Below are 23,870 nucleotides of genomic sequence, written 5' to 3' on the forward strand. Positions count from 1 at the left end.
AAAAAATTTTAAAACTATCACTTAAGTTTAATTACACTTAATTAAATTATATATATATATATATATATATATATATATATATATATATATATATAATTATACATATAACATATATCTTATATATGTAATATCTTTATTTTATAAATGTGACATATGCTATAATAATAAATTGTTAGCAAACTATCATTTAAATATAATAATTTTTTTTATCTTTATTTTACTTTTTGTGCAATTTTTATACTTGAATACTGCTTCATGTAAAATTAGTTCTACTTAACATGAAGAGAGAGAGAGGGGGGGGGGAGAAAGAGAAAGATGTGCATCATTCATTTAACAGATGTTTTTGACAGCTTGTAGATGGCAACCTCTTCTGACGACAATCGTAATAGTCAGCGTGAAATACAGTCGCAGGAGAGTTGTTATTACCAGTTATTGCGTCAGTTTCCCAACTTCGTTATTTGAATAGTTCGGATTCTTCACCAGTCTGATTTCAGTATTAGCAATCTGGGAAATTCCATTAATGCAAGCACTTGATTGCACGGTTCATGATATGCATATATCTTTTGGGTTTGAAGAATCTCTCTCTCTCTCTCTCTCTCTCTCTCTCTCTCTCTCTCTCTCTCTCTCTCTCTCTCTCTCTCTCTCTTCCCCCCTCTCTCTCTCTCTTTCTCTCTCCCTCTCTCTCTTTCTCTTAATGATTATAATGTAATATTAAATTAATATTTTAAATATATGTATTATTTGTTGATATTAAAAGAGAATTATACATAAAAATCAAAATTTCTGTACATGTTTATACAAAATTTGCGTATATTGATTAAATTACTTCAGTTTTTGAAATAAAAAACGTTTTAAACAATCGGTTTTTTTAATTAATAAAATTGTTTATTAAATAAATTTTTTTAATATTATATTTTTTATATTTTATCTTTCTACCATTTATTTGATACATATATCAAATATATATTAAAATCATTTAACTTTGTTACGACATAATATCATTAAGGATTAATATATTTAATAACATTATATTAAATATTTATATATGTAATAACATTAGCCCATGTCAACATCTTGTATAATTTATTTATGACACTACATTTGATTATCTGTTTTATCTGCATATATTGTATATAAATTTTGTACAATATATGTAGTATAAAATAAGTACACTACGCGTCAATGATTCATTCCATTTCTCTAGCGTGTTTATATAGGATATGTTACATATCCTATGTAAACTTGGTAGGGAAATGAAACGAATCATTGAAGCGTAGTGTACAATATATGTAATCCAAAAGATAATAACGTGAACTTTTTATACTATATGAAAGGTATATTAGGTTCTAAACATAAAGTAACATGAAATATTTTCTACTTTATTCTCTTTCTTATGATGCTTTATAATGAAAGAAAAAGTCAGCTAGACTGAGGTTGGAGTGAATCAGTATTTTAGCACGCGGCTAGAATGCGGCATTCCATGAGAAATGCAGCTTTTGAATCGCAACGGCGATCTTACTTCCATATTTTCGCTTCGTATACATACTGACATGAAAAATGAACTAATTATAACAGTTCATCTCTCTAATTGAAACTGACAGTCTCGTAAATATTATTTTAACATCAACACACATACTACTGTTGACGTGTATTTGGCCAATTAAAGATCACGTGAGGAGATCACCCTCCTTTACCATCATGTTTATTTGAGAACTATTTAAAATTAATAGTTCAATTTTAACCTGTTTACATCCCAATCTTCTGTATTTCCATGATCACAATTTTTTTATTTTAACATTAATTTAATTAATTTAGTACAATTGTTATTGCAACAAAGGAATATTTGTTTTATCCGTTTTACATTTTACTATTATAAAAAATGTGAATCTTTAGAGATTGTTGACTTTGAAGACATATGATTTGTACTATTTTTTTTATCTTTACATTTATACTTTATGCTTTACACAAAAGATGTGGGATTGAGTTTAGCGCGAACTATTCTTTCGTGTATGTATATACATACATATATATATACACGGTTGAAAACTCGTGTAAGAATACTAAGAATATATCATAAGAATATCGGAGTTTGCAATATATACATACAAAAAATATGCGAACGAAGCAAATGTTTATTTTAAAAGGCGCAATTTTCAATTCAATTAGTATGAAAGTTTGAAGAGAGCTTATATTTAATTTTGATCTCAATTTACCAAAATTTTTAGCACTTAATTACTTTTTTCTCTATAACAATTTTCCATAACGTATGTCACTGTTCTTTTATTGTTACTTCATAAATGTATAATAAATAAACGTAAATAAAATGATTTTAATCAAAATTTTGTGAAAAAAATGAATAAAGTAACGGTAAAGCATTTTTTAAATCAGTAATGATAAATTTTGTAAAGTGACGTTTCCAACCCTGATAAGAGGATCGTAAGTTTGCGCACGATTATAAGTAGGTCGGATTTTCTTAAAAGGTCTCTTAAAAATCTTTTGTCGCTATCGTATATGTCGCGACCGCTCGATATGTCGAGGACGTGAAAATGTCGGTCAAAGGGATTACTCGGCTCCTCCTCTCAACATCACTGCTTCAAGGTTTCGCGCGTGAGAACAACCCTTTTTCGTATTCATGCTCTCCAGCAAACCCTCACAATCCGTTTCAGTTTAACTCATTCGAGATTATGTCTGTACGTGTATCCTAAAATTTATACTAACATTGAACTGGCAGTTTCTGCTCTTCTCTAAACTAATTGTTTCTTCCAGAAATATTTTACTTTTATTTTTCGTCAATATCTTTTATCTTTTGTGATATTTTTTATTTTAACTGAACTGCCACAAAGTATTTTGGGGGGGAGGCAATTCGAGTAATATAAAAAAAGAAGTAAATATTCTTACTACATTCTTACTATACTATATAATTTTCTTACTATATTTTAGTTAAACAGTTAATTTAATTTCTTAATTAATTACATAGACATAATATAATTACCAATAAATTTAGCTATTAAATTTATTGCAATAATTTAGACAATAAACACTATTTATTAAAACAGATTTAAAAAGTTTAGTTATCAGATTGTATTTTTATCATTCGGTCATATTATTCTGTACTATGCGACATCGGGTAGATACGCTAACGAACTTTATGGCGAGCTACCGCATCTATTAATGCTGACAAAACTTTGTTTGCTGCGTCAGTTATTCGATAATAACGGACAACCAGGTGTGTTGCCGAATAATCTATGCTAATCAAGCGCCATCCCGTTAATTAACGTAAGCATAAATTCCCGTACATCAAATTGTCTTTTTATTTCACAAAAACGCAATTGTAAATAGGCGAAACAAAAATAATATGAGTATACTTTTCAATGTTTGTTTTTTTTTTTGCTGTTTGTTTCCGAAGTTTTTGCTGTCTATGTAAAAACAAACTCCACAAACCAAACCATGTGTACCATATGTTTATCATCCTTCACGAATTATTCTTATATCTTTTATCGCATTTATTTATTTTAAATTGTAATATTTATCTGGGGAAAGTATATTATCTTCTTATAAAAATAACGAAGTGCACCAGAGAACACCAATGATCTGTTACAAAGATGCATATACATAATGCACTCGATGTACATACATGCCATGAGTACGTACAGCAGAATTTATAGCGACTTGTTATTGATACCAAAAGTGGCCCTCTCGGATTTACTGATATCGGCTTCATTAGAAATTGAGTCCAATTTAAGTTTCGTCCCAGCTCAATTCTCTCTCTGGCATAGAATCGACAATGGTCCATTGTTGCGTCGAATCTAATCTTGAATCCACCTCAATGCGAGAAGCGCGTAAGTCGACGTTAGTTTATATATCAAGATAAATTCACGTAATCTACAAATAGATATGTGCATTTTTATTTGTTTTTTACTGTTTTCGATGCTACAATATTAATGGTACTTTTAATTTAATTGGCTGCTAGATTAGACCGTTAGATTAGAATGTTAAGGTTAAAAACACATAGATTTATCTCTCTTTACACACAGATTTCTCTCTCTTTAGATGAATAAATAATCAAGTGCACTTCTACACGGTTTTTTGATTATACATTTTTTAAATGCAGTTTTTCTTTTACATCAAAAGATACATGATGATAAAATAAAAATTTATGAAACAAAATTTTTACGATTGCAATCAGAATCTTATAACTTTGGATTTTAATTAATTAATAAAATAAAAAGACAATAGTATCTTGTATTAATTCTCATAAAATTGTGATATAACAAAATATATTAAGCAAATTATTGTTATTATTAACTAATAATAAAATTATCTAATAACAATATACTTTTAATACAAATTTAATAGTTTTACTTATTATGACTGCGTTCCGAAATTTACTGCCAGTATTGAAAATGTATAGTACACGTAACATGAAATATAGACTTTCAGTATTGGCAGTGAATTTCGAAACGCAGCCTACACTTGTTTTATTATACACTCTGCATTTATGTTGAAGAACCTTACTGCTTGTTTCAAAGTCATAAACATTTCATCTAAAATTAGGTCAGCAGTTAAACTTTTTTAACTTACATTTTAAGAAAACTGTTAATTGCACGAAAACTCGAAATATTAACATCGCATTTCAAACAAAAAGAAACCGTGTGAGCTACAGCTGAGTGTTGTCTTCTTTTCATTTCCGACTCTCATATCCCATACAAAATTATTGCAGCTTGTTCTTCTTTCTAGCATTTATTTCCTCTCTTTATTTTTATTCATGATTCGTTTGCGAGTGCACAGCCAAACTATCAAGAAGGGATATTTCCTTGGGTCGCTCAACCGACATTTAAAATGGAGAAAAAAAAGAAGATCATGAAAACTTATTTAGAACAGTCGCAAGAAATACGGACGACGGAAAAAAACGATGCAAAAAAACAAAATAATAAGAGTCAATTGATCGTAAAGGAAGAACATAGAATTTAAATAGGTATATACAGGATGAGTCTTAATGGTTGTCCCAACTTTTTACCATGAGAGATGGAATTACCAACTGCAATCTTAGTACACACATGTACGGCATTTGCACATGCATATGTCGTACATGTGTGTACTAAGATTGTAGTCGGTAATTCTATCTCTCATGGTAAAAAGTTGGGACAGCCATTAAAACTCACCCTGTATTGTCATTTAACTACATATATAATTTTACCAAGCAAAAAATTTTTTATTAATACAGTTTTTTTCTTTACTATCTTTTGAATCTCTATTTTGCTTATTTTATTAATTTATAGCTAATTATTGTTTTGCTAAACAAATATTTATAAATTTTATTAATGTATACGATATTAATAACAAATAAAATTTGATTAATCATTTAATATACTGTCTATGTAATGCAAAAGAGCTACGTACATTATATAATGTTACATACGTATGACTAGTTCATCTGAAAGCAAAATTATTACTGAAAGAGTTAATTTAAGCTGATAGTGAATAATAGCTTTCATGATACAGCTTTTCATGACAAGTTGAGCTCTCAAATTACTGTGTACGTCAGAAGAAATTATAGATGTTAGATAGATTACCATAGAAAAGTATTATGATTGGTGTAATAAATTAACTTTACGTAGGAAACAGTTTTACTTCCAAAACGAGAAGATAATTTAATATGAACACGTAAAAATATTATACTATGAGTATTACAAGTGATATAATTATTAAAAATGATTACGAACATCATGAGTTTACATACTTTTGAGTTTTATGTTTACTAGTCTGAATGAGTTGTTTAGTTTATAGACATGATAATTAGTGACAAATATTTTAATTGAAGCGCATTTGATTTAGAGTGAAAAAATTAAACATTCATTTGAAGAAATTAATGGTAATTTTACACGAATGAAATTGAAAGGTAGCAATTTCCAAACACATGAGACATAGAAGGATGTATGTACTATACGCGTGGCACCGTGGAAAATGTCAGAGCTGAATTCTGGCTCGAATTGGAAAATTGCTCGTTCTACGAAATTTTTATACGTACCGATAAAAGTAATTTACCATTTCGTTACTTTGTACGATCTGCACGAACAGAATAAATCGGAATAAACAAATACTAAAAAATTTGCAGCAATAGGGAAATTACAATTTTCCGAAAGTTATATTTAAAATACATCAGATATTATTACGTTATAATTATTTCTATTGCAGTATATATAAAGTTTTACAGTAATACATATTATTACAAATTGAAAATTAAACTGCGATTATTTTTGATTTCGCAAACGTTTAATCAATTTTATTATTATAAATTTAAAAGAAAAACATTTCTATGTACAAATATTTAGATCTATGATTAGAATTATATTTATAATAAGGTGTGCGCAGAATTTAATGATTCTATAAACTTTTAACAAACGATTCTATATTTCCATAAAAACATAAATTCTATTATTTGTTTAAATAACAAGTTAAAATCGATTCGCTAAATAGATTAATTGATGATTATTGCCGTCAAAATTTCGTGAATTTAGTTTATAGTGATGAATATGCATATTACATTAGAATGACATGCAGGAAGTTCATCGATGTATTATAAGCGGAACAGAATAAAATAGATTGTCGACAAGAAAGATTGTGAAGATTCCTTCGAATTGTCGACGAATGTTCTTATTCGTCTTCGCTGTTCCACAATCGCCATTAATGGCTGAGCATCTCTCGACCTGGAAACTTCGATTTGTAAGACTGGGAGATATTACGCGGAAGGAAAATTTTCCAGAAACCGCACAGCTTTAATCGCGCGATATTAACGATCGGAATTTCTTTTAAATGCAATCGTGACTTATAAAAGTATCACTTTCAGTGAGAAAAAGAAGTGAAAAAAGTGAACAGATAAAGGAACCTAATGAATGAAAGAACGGAAAAAAATTTTATATATTGCATTCTAAGCTAAATCTTCTAAAAAATAGAGATAATTAACATTATAATGTAATATGAGTTGAAAACAAGATTAAGTTAAAAAAGACTAATTATTTTTGTCAAAAATAGTAATTTGTTATTTAATTTCTTGCTTATAAATAAAGAGGGATAATCTCTCTGACAGTTTTATTTAAAATAATGATTATCTTAATTTTAATGCGATAAATTAGCATTGTGTGTAATGATACAACAACGCAGAACGAAGTAAATTTTAATATTACATATACTGAAACAAATGACGAAAAAGTTTGAGGCAAGCAAAGATAGTTGAACTTTACAGTGCTATCTACTTTAAATGTTATTGTAGAAAAGTTACAATTCAAGATACTTGTGATGCGACAATAGCGTCACGTGTGCAATGTGTATGAGCGTAATAATATAACGTGTGCAATGTGTATGAGCGTAATAATATAACGTGTGCAATGTGCACGTGTGCAATAGCGTCATGTGTGCAATGTGTATAAGTGTAATAATATAACGTGTGCAATGTGCACGTGTGCAATAGCGTCATGTGTGCAATGTGTATGAGCGTAATAATATAACGTGTGCAATCGTACTTTTGCACCTTGATTATTTTCGTGTGTGCAAATGAAGCAGTAGGCAATCGGGACGTGGGCAAACGAAACCCACTCTTAAAATTAAATAATAAGTTATAATAAATTTAAAACAGTAATAATGAAACGTATTTATCATATTATAGAAAACAAATTTCTTTGTCGATAAAAAAATGTTTGCGTTACACCTAAAATTCTTTTCACTATGTTAGTAACATTAATATAAAATAGTAACATATATACGTGTTTACGGCGATTTCAGACCGTTCCTTCGCAGATAGTTAATGAAAATTTTCCATTAGGCACTGTGTGCGCTAGCGCTATTATTCTGTACCCCCTTGTAGCGCCGCGTCTATCAATGCCATTTACGTCGGTATACGACTATTTGCTGCGGGAACGAAATCGATAATCCGATTTCATTATCACATCGTAGAGACCAGCTATGGTTCTATTAACTAGCGTGCGTGTCAATCTCATAAATATATAGCAGCGCGCACAATAGCATAAAATTATCGAGAGTTTGATTTCAGCGTTGGTGTTATTTAAAGTTTTTTGTTGCCACTAATTGCCGATTGTTATAAAAAGATAAAAATGCCTTTCTCTTTCTCTCTTTCTCTCTCTCTCTCTCTCTCTCTCTCTCTCTCTCTTAAAACTTATTTCAGTTTCAATATTTTTAATTTATAACATATTTATTTTAAATACAATTTATTTAAGTCGAGAAAAAAATTTTCTTTTTTTTAGTGAAAGTATTTTATAAGCTAAATGTTCAAAAAGATCTTAATATTTAAAAAAGTGATAATTATTATAATTGATACTGAGTTTTATATTACTATTTCAAAATTATTTAGATAATTTGTTTTGTATTTTTAATCTGAACTATTTAAAAATTATAACTAAATGAAAAAATTATATGATGAATATTACATTGAATTGTTGTTATATTATCAGCTAATATTAATTAATGAAATAAATATACTTTAGGCTTAGATTCCAATACATTTTTATTTTACAAGAAGCGAAAACAATTTCAACAATTAGTTATTTTGGTTGCAGGTTTAACTAAATCATTTGAACATTTAATATCAAATATCACGGAAAAACTGACGAAACATAATGATCTATGAAATAGAAAATGTATTGACAAATAGAAAAATACAAAAAATTCGATTTATTTAGTCTATCTGTTTACTTTTTTTTAATACTTTGTTTATTCGTAGATTTATAAAGACTATTAATCTATAAATCTATGACAATTAAATTTATAAAAAACAAACTATAATAAACTTACAAGGATAACCTATGAAATAGTTAGTCACATTTTGTAAGTTCAATTTTTTTATATTTGATACATAAATATTAAAAAATATTAAATGCAAATTGTAACATTTACTGTTATTTAACAAGAAAATTTTATATAGTATTGAAAAATTATCTTCCGCAATTACATTAAATTTGTTTTTTATATTACTTATTAATGCCTGAAGATAATTTATGCATGTTTTATATGAAATTTTGTTGAATAAAATACACGAGAGAATACATCTTAAATTGACGACAATTATGTAGAAATTCTTGCGCAATGAAATTTAATACTTTGGTGCGTGACTGTCACGAATAAATGTGAAGTACCGGTGACATTTGTGCCACCAAGTAATTCCCATGGAAATTACAATCACGCAAGTAACGTGCACTGCGCTAGGGTCTCCTACAAGCAGACGGCCTCAGTAATAACCCGAGATCACGTTCTACATGTGGTGCTAACACAATTACCGTGTCGTCCGTACTCTATGTATGACATTCTAGCGCGAATATAACAATAACGCACAAATATAGCGAATAAAAAATTTGATGAAACATTCAGAGACCCGGTGGAATATGATTTATGATATCCAGTAATAACAATGTCTAAAATTATGTGATGAAAAAAAAAAATATATAATACGCTGTATATTCTAGAGTGTACTGGACACATGTATTGCAAACAATATAACATGCGTCATTTTGCTGTCAAGTGGAAACTGCTGTCAAAAAGAGAACGAGGAAAAACTTTATTCACAAAACGAACTTAGAATAATTTTGTAACTACAATTTTTAAATTATTTGCATTCTTTTTTGTATAAAATAAAAATAGCTCTAGTGTTAAAACCAGCTTGAAACGCTTTTAAAGTTTTACTCATTTATTTCTTTCTGTTCACGCTACGTACGTATCAAAATTTTCGACATTAATTTTAATGGCGACGTGTATATTTGAGAAAGAACAATTTTGAAAAGAAAAAATGTGCTTACTTAATTATCAATTAATATTAATTACTAGTTAATCAAGTAAACGCTAAATAATGTAGAACAAGGGACTCTTTTATAGTATATCTGCTCACTTGATTTCTAAGCGAATCATAGAAGATTATTGAACATTGATACAACCAGACTATCCTCTCTGGAATTCTCTTGATCTTCGTAACCTAGAATCGACAATTTGGGTCTCTGGGTCTCTCATCGAAGTTTCGTCCGTCCTCTCTCTCTCTCTCTCTCTCTCTCTCTCTCTCTCTCTCTCTCTCTCTCTCTCTCTCTCTCTCTCTCTCTCTCTCTCTCTCTCTCTCTCTCTCTCTCTCTCTCTCTCTCTTCCCTCTAGCTTCCCTCTTCATCCTCGTGGCAATGTGTAGTGTGAACGCACCCGTACGCGCGCAGGGTACGGTATGGAAGCGGCAGCAGGTATATACCCGGCCTGGCAGGAGCGTAGGTGAGCTAAAATAGATCGATGAACGTGCTGCGCACGCAAGTACCTCCGGTTGTACCCCTGCGGGGGTAGGAAACTGCGCGCCACCGAACCTCGATGGGTAGGGCGGCATCGAGAAATAGCTGGTGGGAGTCACTGAAGAGGGTGGAACGGCCAGAGGGACACACTACAGGAGAGAGGGGAATCTAGAAACGTAGAAGGAGGGAAGCCGTGTTGAAAAAACTGGAGGGTAAATGTGAAGAAGAAAGCAAGATGATATCGAGAAATAGAGAAGGTGAATCAGAAAAGAAAATGCATGACATGGTATCTGGAATACGAAAAAAGAGAAATGAAAGAGGAAAGAAGATAGCTGCTGGCAAGACTGTTTCAAGATAGAGAGATGGTCGAGAAAAGTAGGGGTGCGTCGAGGCAACCGACAAGTGAGAGATAACAATACAGTGCTTTAACGTGAGAAAGGGAAAGACCTAAACAGTAGAGGACGGAGCATTCTCTGTGAAGGAAGCGAAAAATAAGGCGGGTAACGGGAATTGGAACGAGACGGATAGTCCGAATTCTGAACAAGAGCGAGATGGATAATATGCGAAGAAGGGGAACTATCTAGGAGGGAGAGAGAGAGATGCGCCGGGGTGAAACCGGGAGGGTGCAACTGGTGAAAGTGGAAGGAGTGGAACGCGAGCGGCTGGGGGAAGAGGGAGAGAGGCACGCGACGACATCTCACCTGTTTATCAACCCGCCAGTCTGGTTTACGCGCCCGGTCATCCGCCGACTCTACAAGTGGCTATTCCACTTCGAACGTGGGCTCGTTCGCCTAACTCTTTGTCGCGATTTATTTTGAAAGCGTCAGAAATATTTAGTAGATCGTGGAAGTACGTGTGGTTAACATTCGAAAGACGATACGTCGTGTTACGATTTTCTTCAACGAATCTTGCTTCTCAATCACTCCTTCTCACCATTGTCGTCGAACGTTTGTGTGACGGTGAGTAATCGGAGGCTGCGTTTGGTCCTGGTGTGAACTAGGTCATCAGTGGCATCACTAAATCGCGCGGCCGCTTCCGGTCTCTATCGGATCAGATGGCAAAGACTTCATTCGGAATTTGAGACGCGCTCTCACACGCTCTTCGGATTGTGTTGCTTGCGTGTCAATTGTATGCATTTAGAAACTCTAGCAATTTCGTGCGTAATTATTTTAATTGTCTATCTCGTTACGGCGTAACGTTAATTGCGAAGATGGTGAAACGAATAAAAATTAATATTGGAAAGGATTGAAATTTAATAATTTATTGTAGTGATAGTGATTAATTTCTCCACTATTTTCTTTCTTAAGCTTTTGTATTTTTAGAAATTTTATGAATTGATATAACAAAGGAAAAATTTTTTGAATTGGAATTGGGAACACACTTTACTAGTAGTTAACACGTCATAGTTTTGCTGTTGGCTCGACAAAACGATTGTTTTAGTATAGCAAACACCAACAAAAAAGTTGTGATCAATTTGTTCCTTCTCCTCTCTTTGACGCCTTCTGATTATTTAAATTCGTTAAATAAAGTGAATGAGACAAGGCACACATAAAAGTCACATACAAGTAACCATGTAATAATTATTGAATAAATATCTACAGATAATTTTCCATTAATGGGCAAATTTTTCTAGACATTTTTTCAATGTAATAGAAGTCACGGTATGAACAAAGTAATGAAGAATGTTAATTAAACGTGACAGTTAATGGTCACGTTAATGTGAGAACTATCTCGGTAGTGAGACACGTACACAATCGAATGGCATAGCAAGTGGTGAGAATCAATGTACTGTCGGACATGTCGAAGATTATCGCTCTATCTGAATTATCGTTCGTAGATCGATGAACAGATAATGTCTTTCGATGGGTGGGATTGTCTATGCAATATGAGTATAGACACAGCTTCTTTCTTAACATATTACCTAGTTAATGTGTTGCAGTAAGTTTTATATAACCCTATTATATATAAACTTATTGCCACAAATGCAAAATTTTTATTATTATATACATATAAAATATTGTGCAATATAATTATATAAGTCTGTATTTTTATAATATAACGCACTTTCTACTTTATATTTTTAGTTATGTCTAACTGTTTAAATTTTAAAAAATATTAAGTGGTATTTATTTTTTACAAGCATTTTAAAAATTTCAATGAGTAGTTACCACTAGAATTATTGAAGAGATAAAAAACATTAATTATAGATAATGAATATATCAGTTAATGCGTTAAAATATAATCTTTATGAATATTTTTTTAATAGAAAATCTATAAAATTTTTTTATATTTACTTAGAAGTAGATAGAAGTCTATTTTGAAATGAGTGTACAAGTATAATATATAAAATAATCTATACATGTTAATTAAAAAATGTTTTATTTTCAATTTTTATTTAATTATTTTAAACATTATGAGATTAAAATACTTCAGTAAAATACATATATAGAAATCTTTTGTTGGAAAAAATTACATGTATCAAATGTGTCGATATCAATCTGAATAAAATTATGACAATTTATTTACAATAATACATAATAATATATAATATTTATATATAATAATTATACAGGTTTCAAAATTTATAATATATTGAAATAAAGTAAAAATGTTCACATTTAATGCATATCATTTTATCAGGTTTCCATTTATAAATTAAATAATTACATTTTATAACTTTGTGAAGTTTTTGCGACATAAATTTGCATTTAGCGTTATATTTATTTGTATTCTTCCAACGCAAATTATTAAATCTGTTATTAAAAATTTCACCAATAAAATAATTTTAAATAAAGTTTTAATCTACAATACATTAGTACATTGAATAAAAATTATTGCTGTGTTATAAATTGACGAATATATCGAGTTTGTTAAAGTTAAACTTACAAATTAAAGTTATTAAATATTTTTTAAAAGCTCATCTATCACACAAACACGGAATTGAAATTAATCAACACCAAACACAGTTTCGTTAAAAGCTCGAGGTCATGTAGCGTCTGTTAATTAAATGATAGCCGAAACAAGTAATCACTTCGCACCATGCGCACATTCGAGATGCAAAATAGCAAACTCTTTCGCAATCGATTGAGGCCCGCTTGTCAGTGACGGAAGCGCTTTTGGCGGGATCAAAGATGTCTGTTGGATTACAAAGATCCGTTTCTACGCGACGATCCAATAGAAGGGATTCTGTTCTTTTTTAGTCAGACAGAGTAAGCTTAAGCGGAAAAACGAAGCTTTATAAGCGAACGAAAAAAACCTGCGCAACGAAGAGATATTAAATGAAAGATATAATTCTACAACGGATTTAGTTGTCCGGATTTACGCGTTAAAATCTATATCTACCTTTAAAATATTCCGTGATTATTATAAAAAATTAATCATATAATAAAAAAAAAAATAAAAAAAAGAATATATTTTTCTTATAAATCTGTGGCATGTTAAAAATGTTGAATTTAAAAGAACAATAATTATTTTAGTAAATGTTAGTTTGGAAAACTAAATAATTTTACATTGAAGAATAAGTTAAGTTTCGCGTGTATAAAATAATTTTATAAATCTAATTTTTTAATTTTAAATTTAAGTAAATTACACTTTATAAGTTAAAATTTTGTTGCTTATGTTTATATAGAATCATGGAAAAATGTGCAAGAAAATTGTATATCATTAAATTAAAATTGTATAAATTTTATTATTTTTTATTTTTATTATATGTACAGATTTTACAAATATGTGAATGCATAAGATTATTTCTGTTAATAATTTTTATGCGCATTTTGCGAAATAAATCAGAAGTAACAAAAAGTTATATATTTTGTGATGTTTATTTAATATTTTTTTTATTCGAAAAATATGTTTGTTTTTAATAGTATTGATATTTATATAAATTTGGGTATTAAATAAAGCTATTTTTATTCTAACAAATTATTTAAAAAATAATATTTTTATTTTTTTTTAAGTCTACAAAATTTACATTACATTTCTTTTTCAAAGATCTGAATTCAGTGAGACTATTTATTGATTTCATATATAATATAATTTACGATTTTGAACTCATTGTCAAAATTGAAGAATGAATTAGTAATTTATTTTTAACAATAATCTGTCACTATCTTTTGTTTATATTGATATATTGCAGAATTGTACAAGTAAATGGATGAAAGCTTTAGTGATTATCGAGTGAAAATACGCGAAAACGGAAATCTGGGGATCTTCGATATTGGAAGGGTTCATCAGAAATTCATCGTCAACTGGAGCACGGTAGAAAACTGATAGGGCGCATCCGCGAAGAGATTTCCCTTCGCTCAATCCGGCTAAGGAAAACACACTCGTTGATCTGACGTACTCGGTACTGCGAAAATCTGTTCGTTGTATTTCCACAGCTTCGTAGAGAAGAAAGAATGGTGAATCTAGCGAAATAAATTCTGCGATCAGGCTCAAACTTAACGTGACTTTAAAATTTCCCTCGACTTTCGACGCGAGCATACATACTTAATTCGCCTCTTGAATCGTGTTGTCAATTATTTAGATTTGTTCTCCAAAAAATGATGTTTGATTTAGAAACTTAGGGACGACCTAAGACTTGGTAAAACCTCAAAAGTTTATAAGAAGTTTAGAACGGAACGAAATCCTTCTTTATCTTTTCTTCTTTTGAGATATTCAGCTGTGTGTATCTGTGTGTGTGTGATTGGGGAGTTGTTTCTAAAAGTTTTATATTTGGTCGGATAAATGAAATGAAATTGTTAACAATGATGTCATAAAATAATGATATATTTATTTGAAATTCACTGATGACGAATGTAAATATATCATGATATATTATCATATATATAAGTTGTGATATAATTAGTTGTTATTAAAAAATGTTATTAAAACATCTCTTAGCTAGCGTTTTATGCAATTTTTAAAATATCTAACGTTAATCGGATATCTTTGTTTTTCGAACAAAGTTCTATATTTAATTGTTAGTTTGTCTTGAAACGTAATTACAATTGCGTACATTATAATTGATGTATAATTTTGTTTTCAAACTCCTCCTTCAAGTTTACGAGCATGTCTGAATACATGTATATCATTATGTATGTATTATGTTGTTGCCATCCCTTAATTTCACGTAAGATAAGGACATCGTCTATGAAAGGATAAAAATGCTAATCGTAGCTGCTTTTGGTCATCTCATAGTTATCCTAGGACTGCTCTCCTGACTAATTCAAAATAGAGTTTGCTCGTTTGCTTATAACTTTCGCGGAGATAACAGCTTCCGTCATATGTTTATCCTCTTAAAATTCAAAATCGATATTGAAATTCATAAATAATTTACATAAGAATAGTAGATTTTACTATATACGATACAAATATGAAAATAATTTTTATATTAAATGACAACAATTTAATATGTTTTTTTATTTATAACATTTTGAATTAGTATTAATTGTTGGAATTGTCTTAATTTTAATTTTTTGTAATTTTTTAATTGAATTATTATAATTTATAAATTTTCTAAAAATTTATTTACAAAACAGTTTACTTGCATTTTCTTTATTCTTCTCTCTATTCTATTATTTATTTTACTATTTTGAGAAATTATTTTTTAATTTATAAATGTATATTTAAAAGTAATTTATATATTTTACAGCACATACGACTGAGATTTTTATTACCAACAATTTTATTTTCAATTTTAATTAAACTGTTTCATAAAAATTCATGTGATTATTGGATTGCGTAACATTGGATCACAAACAGTAGTCTTATATTAAATTTTTGTAAAGTTGAGGTCTGCTCCGAATTCCACTGGAAACTCTACTATCAGTGGCCAGCTGATGATGCTTTGAGGTCTACAAAATTGAAGTTAATTTACGTAAAGTGCATTATAAATCTGCGACATGACCTACCGCCCTATCACCCTATTGGACTATATAATGGTGAACAATGGCCGCTATGCGTATGTCGCACAAGACTCATCAGAGGATCTAATTTCTCTCTCTCTCTCCCTCTCTCTTTCTCTTTTTTCTCTCTCTTTCGTCTTCTCTCTCTCTCTCTTTCTCTCTCTTCTCTCTCTCTATTCTATCTCTCTCTTTATTGAGCTTTTCAAGATGAAAACAATTCTGTACATGGCGCGCTTGGAAATGAACAGTGGTCCATTCTTCCATCCTTATTACGATCACCGGTAATGAAATAGGGGGGGAAAAAAGGAGTAAGAGAGAAAAAGAGATTCCAATGTTGCAAATACTGAATAATGAGAAGCAGCGAGAAAGCGGTCTGTCACGTATAAAAAACGAAGGAAATCCCTTTGGAAGCCGCGTTAATTTTTCTCCATATTTTTTAGTCGTTATATCGCTTCCTCGTAGACAATGTTGCGTCGTAACATGGATATAACAATGTGTTATTTCAGAATTCTCGTGAAGACGATCTTGGGGGAATTACGCGCGACTTATTCAACGTCGAAGATACTATCGCCAAATAGAGTGCTTCTTTAATGAGAAATTGTTTTGTTCGATAGATTTATACGACTGTACCATGAAATTAATACTGCATGTTTCAGTTGATGTGAATAATTTGTATTAAAGCTAGATATACACAAATTTTAAAATGTTGAATGAAAAAAAAATGTACAGAAAAGTGCAGACTTAATTTGAACAAATTGTAGTATATTTTTAAAATTATTTTATAAAAGGTGTTACATGTATAAGGAAAAAAAGATCAAAAATTTATAAAGAAAAAAGTTATTATCGGTTTATAGCGAATCTTGGTGCTCTATAATAATTTTTGTGTAAATTTTTACAATCTCACATGAATTGCGCGCTGAATATATACTTTTTGAAACGCAGTTCTTAACTAAGTCCGGAATATGTAATACCACAAATTAATTGATAAGTAATTTAATAATACTGATGCGTATAAGTATTTTAAAACGCTTCATACATATATAAAGAATTTAATAAAAATAATCACATTTTAATTATGTAATAATATATAATTATGCATACAGATATATTATTAGATTTATAAATTTTAAAGTTTGCTTTTAAAAATTTTTGAATAACGTATTTGTGCACAAATATTATAAATTTTTCATATGCAATAAATTTATTTTCCAACTTATCAGAAATAATATCAAACATATTTTAGATTCGGGCCTATCGCGCTGGTTTTATTGAAATGCCTCAGATCTTTAAACTTTGATCTTTCAAGCTTTGATATTAACAATATTCAAAATTTGTGTGTGTGTGTGTGTGTGTGTGTGTGTGTGTGTGTACATTTATATATGAAAATCAATCGTTTCCAAATATCTCGTGAAAATATGTTCAACTACCTATATTAAAAAATGAATGAAGTATATTAATGAAAAAAATTTTTGTAGATTCAATGACAAATGAAAGAAAAAATGAAGGAAAAGTCTTGTTATATCAGATTAATATAATATGTTCTTTCAACAATTGTTATCTGACAATATCACCTTTACACAAACTTTGATTTAAAAACTGATATTATTAAGCTTAAAGTCTCGCGGCCACACAAAATCTGGCTTATCATTAGTGCCAGATAATTGTATATTTAAAGCATGCAGGTGCGGCGAATATCTGATTAAATTAATTAATGTAATTAACAGGCTGCTTGACGACGGAGTACTGCGGGTAAATTCCGGCGCGATGCTGCGTAATGGACACGCGGCGTTCCTCTACGGTGTAGTCAATGATACGCTAATAATTATAATAATCATAATCGCAATTGCGCATAGAGCCGGAGGCCGACAAACCACATTCGTTATTGGCGCACGATTGACTTGTATACGCCGTTAACATTCATGATTGACGGTAAATTCCATACAGCTTGTGGCTGTCGACAGAAATCAGTTGATAATGCAACCGAATTGGACTTGCGGATTGCAATAAACAACATCAACATTATTTGAAAAGATTATTTACAATACAGAAACTGTATATTCTTATCCCATATTGTTAAAAATGGAACGCATGTTTAAATATTCAATGTATCCTATGTTCTATTATCTTTAAAAATATATTTGTATTTAAATAATATATTATGCTATATGCTCAAATTATGTATATAATTCTATTTGCTGTTTGCACATATATCAAGTTAGTAAAGTGAGCGTAATTATAACAATAGACTTGTTTCGATTACCTTTCGAATAATTTAAAGCCATGTACATAGTCAGATCTCACAACCGACAGTTCGCAGCAGGAAATTCCGCAAATTCGGATTCGCGAATATCATTCGTGAGATTTGTGGCTTTGGACATGATTCAGATGGAAAATTATAAAAGAATTATGCGAATTAATGATTCACATGCCAAATGAGCGCTAATGTTAAGTGAATAATTAAATGTTAAATAAAGCTTACACTCTCACTGTTAAAATTTCTCTGATACAATTATTACGATGAATACTTTTTCTCTGCTTGTTCATTATAATTAACTTATTTCTTAGTAAAAGCATATTCAATTTTATATTATCTGATAATTGAGTGACTGCTATTCTTGTTCTATTATTAATTATGACGTAAATGAGAAACAATATACATAAATCTTTTTATATATTCTGTTTTATTTAATAATTATGCTTAAAATTACAGTTAAATTAGGTTTTATTAATATTTTTTTTATTTTTTTAAATATGCATAATTATTTTAGAAAATAAATTAAGCAAAATTAAAATCCTGTCTTAATTTAAAAAATCTTTCTCTAAATGAGATGAAAATAATCTATGTTAGGAAATTTATTTATTGAAAAAATACTTATTATAAAACTGAAATCCGCGAACAATTTTCTTTAATAAAAGTGTTGGATACGACCATGAGTCATGCTGAACGCGACCCGATGAATAATGCATAAATTCAATTCACGCCTATCGCACGTAATTAATCTCGACGCTTAATTGAAGCAGAATTGATACGTTTGGAGGCGTTAGTAATTTTTGTAGTCTTCTTTGTATGGTATTTTATTGTCCTTTTTTTTATTTCTTGTTTGAGCCTCAAGGATCGGTTAATTTACATCGATTTTGAGGCTGTTGTAGCAATGAAACTATTGGAAAGCCGATGGTTTTAATATAAAAACCGATGTAACGGTGAAAAATCGAACGCAACCGACTTTCTGCCCTAGTCGAGAGCTTTTTATCGCTTTCATCGCCGACACGTATTCTACTTCTCCCGAAGTTTTCCTTTTCAATTTTTCGCCCCTTATACTATGTCAATCAGAACGTTCTTGGTGTTATTTCTTGCGCGTTTGTGATTTCACCAATCGCCCCACTTTAAATGTTTTATATATAGTACGATTTAATTAAAAAATCTAATTTTATTATACTGATTGTATTTATTTCCAATTTTTTCTACGGTAATATATGTTCATTTGCGTTGGCAAAATGGAATTAACAATTTTATAAGAAAAGTTTGCATTTACATTCTAAAAAATATAAGAAAGTCATGTTTAATTACGATATAATACATATTCAATATATTATTCAATGTATTATACAAATGACTCATATTATTTATTCTGATCTGAATTTATAATTTAACTATATTATAAATATAATTAATTGAATCCAAGAAAACATTAAATTCATGAATTAAATTAAAATTTTAATCAAGATGAAATATATAAAATTAAAGTTAAGTAGAAAATTATTAAAAATTATTAATTTAATTAAATTAAATTAACGTTAAACAGCACTATAGAAAATTAAAAATAGCAACTTAAATAAAAAATGATCGTATGTTATTCTGTTTTGGACATTATCAGTTGTTGATCCAAATGGAAAAGAATCCGATTCACAATGCCACTCCTTGCACAATAACTGTCTGGTTATACGTTGACTCGAACTACTGGTGCAATTTATCACTCGTAACGCGCTTCCTGAAGCGTTTCTTTTATTAGCGTTCAATGTGTCGTAGTGACCGGCTTCTAACACTGACTACTTTCACTGATAGATGCGATACGTGATTCTGTGGTAGGCAAAGTGTCCGAGCGTTTTAGTATTGTATAATTAAAAAACATTTTTAAAAGTGCATTTTGAGAATTAATTGCCGTTTTTTATTTTATATATCGCAAATTTCCGTTACTGCTTAATACTTTTTACATTTTTTTCACGGCAAAATTTATAATTAATATCTAAAAGTATAATCTAGCGAAAATAATTAATTTTCTCATGTTTTATATACACGTATTTATAAATTAACTACACATTGCAAATAAATACAAGCATTTTTTTATTTAATGAGCTGTCGAAGTATCGGATATTTATACGTCGAATTGTACACATTACATTTATGACATATAGATGGCATTATTACGAGAACGAATCTGATCAGAAGTTACGCAAAGTAACCGAGATGTAAATTAAATATATAATCGATTTGAAATAAGCGAAATTAATTTGCGTTTCTATATGAAAGCTATTGGTATATGTTTATGAAAGATATTTGAGATATTATTTGAATGCGGATTCATTCAACAAATAAATACGGCTACTTCAAAAGCGTTCTCCCGTAAACGGTAATTCGAATTGAATCCTAAATGCTCGCCCGTGGCTCTCGTATTATTGTGCCCCAGTATTATATTTGATACTGCTGTTACTAAATTCCACCTGGTGAATCACAAAGCTCTATATAAAATTCTTGTATATCTTCTATAACTGAACTCTTCCGCCTACACGCGTTTGTTGCACAGATTTATTTGACATACGATCGGCACACAAAAGCTATGAAACGTCAAAATAACAAAATATGCGGACCGCGATGAATAATAGGCGCAAAACTTCGAAATAATCACTTTTATCATTTTTTTGTTCTCTCTTTGTTAAATTTTTTCATCTTCAAATATATGAATATATTCATTATATGTATATGATTATAAAACTACATAGCAATTTTTCTTTTCAACATGTGGCATTGCTATGAATAAGTTAAAAACTGTCGAATTTTCTTTCTGCATCTTTTATTAGGTTTACTTTATATAACTTTCTGCATTATTCTCGACGCTTAAGACATCACATTTATATTCAGCAAGCATTTTCGGATAGAAATCACTATTGATAAGCTTGAAGAAAGTTATCATTCGACAAATTTGTCTTCTTTTCACCAAGATTTTGTTCCTTCGTACCTACCACCACATTCCTAGAATGTAATGATAAATGTAAACGACATGCGTAGTGCATTTAACATGTACATATCGCGGCATAAACTTTTCCTTGAGTTGTTGATTACACGTGGCAGCCGGAAATTTCCATTCGCCCTGCTAAGTCTCGATCTACTCAGTGCTCAGACGTTGAAACTTTTAGTAAACGTCGGTATGAGTCAAGTTTTAACGAACCTTATGCTCTGTTCCCGTCATTTCACTGACGATGATCCTTCAAACGCGTTCACACGGAAATTATCCTCCTAATGAGACAACTAATTCCTAATGAAAATGTACGATGACATCTCTAAGGATATTTACACATTTTGTCGATATCTACGACTATTTGATATAATATACTATAATATATTACGTGATAATTCTAACGATTTTTTTTTTTTCATGTATTTTTAATATCATATTTTAGAACTAAAAATTAAGACAAATTTTACGGTCTCTATAAGACATTCTATACACATGTATAAATATTAAGATAGTTTTAACACGAGAATTTAAATTTGTTTCGAGCATTCTCATTTTACAAGCGCTAAAACACATCGATCGAAGAAAGTATAGTCGAAGGCGAACACAGGGTGCGCTCTTTACGCTATCCCTGGACACAGCCATAATCCAATTTATCCATTTTCCTTGTGCGAGAATGTTAAGAAGCGCATAGTCGAAAATACAGCGTATCCCCCGGCACAAAATACTTCTGAATGGCATGAAATAGTTCAATATACGAGGAATTTGGAGAAATATCATTCATAGCGCGAAGCTCGAAAGCAAATTATGTCGATATCTGTGGTATTTTCATAGTACAGACATATATAATATATATATATAATTAAAACGTTAACAAAAATTGCTTTACATTCAAGAAATTTTTCAAAAATTGTTTGCATATTGTTTCTTTAACTTTGTGAGACTTATACACCACAAATAATTTATAGAATTGAAAATTAAGATTTAGGAAAAGCTATTTCAATTGTTGCAATTTGCGAAGGTCAAATTTTGTAATTGTAATCTCTTAGTTTAAAAGCTTGCAAGCGTCGTACAACGTTAATTATTACAGAATGTAAACTATAACAGTACATACATATTACAATATATAAACGTAACGATACAAATGTATCGCGATTTATTACATAATTATATTTTGAAATGGAAGGCGATTCGTGAACACATGCGTAAAATATAGGTTAATTAGATAATGGATGTTCGCTCTGTTACAATATGCGGAAACCCTATACAATATCTCTTGCCACCATATAGATGAGAATGCATTAAAATTATTCTCTTGCCTCAAGCAGGATTAATGGATACCATTTCTAAATTATAGCACTTCGTCTGTTGTATTTGAATTTTCATCAATTATTGTTTTGTAACAAAACATTGATAATATGTAAGCTTCACGTACGTACACTACACACACACACACACACACACACACACACACACACAAAATGTAAATTACATCAAAAACAGTTTTTATTGTATTTTAATTGAATAATAAGTATGTTAATTATTAAACATCAATAATCTTTGCAGAGATGTATAAAAATTTGCATTACGTTTTAGAAAAATTTTTATTATATTTAAATATTTTTAAATAAATGAAAGAGATTTAATAGAGCATGCAATTCAATAAAAAGAAAGAAGATAACAATGATATCTAATGGGAAACTTTATTGCTTTTTAAAAGTGTATTTTGTGTAATCGCCATTTGACTGGTATAAAGTAGGGAGAGAGAGTGGCAAACTTGTCACGCAACTTTTCTGATTCGATGCGGTTATGAATCTCCAATCAGAATATAGATGTACACAGCTGTTTCCAATGGATCATATAATAAATACCGACTTGAGACAGGTTAAGTATAACAATCAGATATCTCCGATAAATTTTTGGTAAATAATATTATAATTATTAAGTTTAATAGAGTTTTTGTTACTTCAGTTATAAATGTATATAAATATATAAAATAAGCTACGAATATACATATTAACATATTTTTGTATTGTGTGCATAATGTAAAATGCCTGATAGGTGTTGTGTTCCAAAATGCACTAATTCGACGGCATAATGCACAAGGACGGATATCGCTTAACTAAGTTAGGCGAAGATCCTGAAGCACAATGTTGTTCAGTGGATCATATAATAAATACCAATCTGTCTCAGGTCGATATTTATTATATGCTCCAATAGAAACAGCTGTCTATATTGATATTCTGATTGACCGAGATCCATAACGACCACATCAAATCAGAAGAGGCGCCAGTCACGTAACAAGTTTGCCATTCTTCCTCAAGGGCTCTCTAGTATAAAGTAGTCAAAGTTCTTCTATGATACTACATAATTGTAGGAAGTATACTAATCGGGAGAATAGCAGGCATTACTAGAAGTTCATGATGATTAGCCGACTGAGAAATTACTTCTCTGTTTGCTGCTAACAATTAGAACATTCTACAATT

General features: G+C 30.0%; 1 protein-coding gene across 3 annotated transcripts in view; it reads left to right on the top strand.

Moving 5' to 3' along the window:
• The first annotated feature begins 10,239 nt into the window (after nt 1–10,239).
• LOC105831780 (BAI1-associated protein 3) overlaps nt 10,240–23,870 on the top strand; it is a 75,483-nt gene continuing 61,852 nt past the window's right edge. For 2 of the 3 annotated variants that reach the window (XM_012672167.3, XM_012672170.3), the window contains exon 1: nt 10,240–11,227. The gene's annotated coding sequence lies outside the window, so the exon portion shown is untranslated. The remainder of the gene's footprint in view (nt 11,228–23,870) is intronic. The other variant, XM_012672169.3, reaches the window with a different exon arrangement.

The sequence above is a fragment of the Monomorium pharaonis genome, chromosome 4, assembly GCF_013373865.1.
Source record: "Monomorium pharaonis isolate MP-MQ-018 chromosome 4, ASM1337386v2, whole genome shotgun sequence".
Taxonomy (NCBI): domain Eukaryota; kingdom Metazoa; phylum Arthropoda; class Insecta; order Hymenoptera; family Formicidae; genus Monomorium; species Monomorium pharaonis.